Here is a 1,024-nt window from a genome sequence, read left to right as displayed (position 1 = left end):
ATGAATATTAAAAATTATTGAAATATTTTAGCTAAGGATAAAATTTGAATATTAAAAACTATTTGATTTTGATTTTCAAAGTAACATTATAATTAAAAAAGGTACCGTCATTTTGTTAAAATATTGTCACACTAGAATACTTAAAAAAATGAGAACCAAAAGTACTAATATAGCTAAAGTTTTATGCGAAGCAGATTAGTTTATATTGTAGGCAAATTCATTATGTAAAAAAATAGGCATTGGATCAAGACTAAAAATGCGAAGACTTGGCAATAACTTAGGCAATAACTCAAGCAAATTTTACTGTGAACTTGTTGTTATAGTTAGATATTACTGTAGTATATAACTAATTTTTGTATTATTCTATTTATTGTATTAACTGATTATGTACTACTATTATTTTTAATAATCTATTTTCAAATTTCTAATTATTAATTAATAATTAAAAACGTGAATTTTTTAAAGTGTAAATAATATTATAATTAAGTTATTTTTAAGTTTTGATAGAAGTAACAAGTAATGATAAATAGAAGTAATAACTTGTAATAAAATTTTTAGGTTTAATAAAAGCTAATATTTTCAAAATGTAAATATTTTATTAGAAATTTTATCCTTAGGTGCAATATTTTAAGTAAAAATTTTCTTGTTCTGTACTTTACCAGATGTAATAAATTGTCCTGAACTTTTCCAAGTAATAACTTGTCCTGTAATTTCCCAGTTTTATAATCTTAAGAATATTATTTCTCTCGCTCATATCTTTCCATGTAATATATATATATATATATATATGTATATACATACATATATACATACATATATATATACATATATATACACATACACACACTCTCACACACACACACATATATATATATATATTTGAAAAAAGAGAAAAATGACTTCACTGGTAGTTCTAATTAATTTAATTTTCTAATAATATAATATAATATAATTTAATTTTACAGTTTGGTTGTAGATCTAGTAAGTTCTTTGTTAACTTCTGTGGGAAGATTTTGTAAAGATT

The sequence above is a fragment of the Octopus bimaculoides genome, chromosome 9, assembly GCF_001194135.2.
Source record: "Octopus bimaculoides isolate UCB-OBI-ISO-001 chromosome 9, ASM119413v2, whole genome shotgun sequence".
NCBI lineage: Eukaryota > Metazoa > Mollusca > Cephalopoda > Octopoda > Octopodidae > Octopus > Octopus bimaculoides.
Note: the sequence above shows the minus strand (reverse complement) of the source record.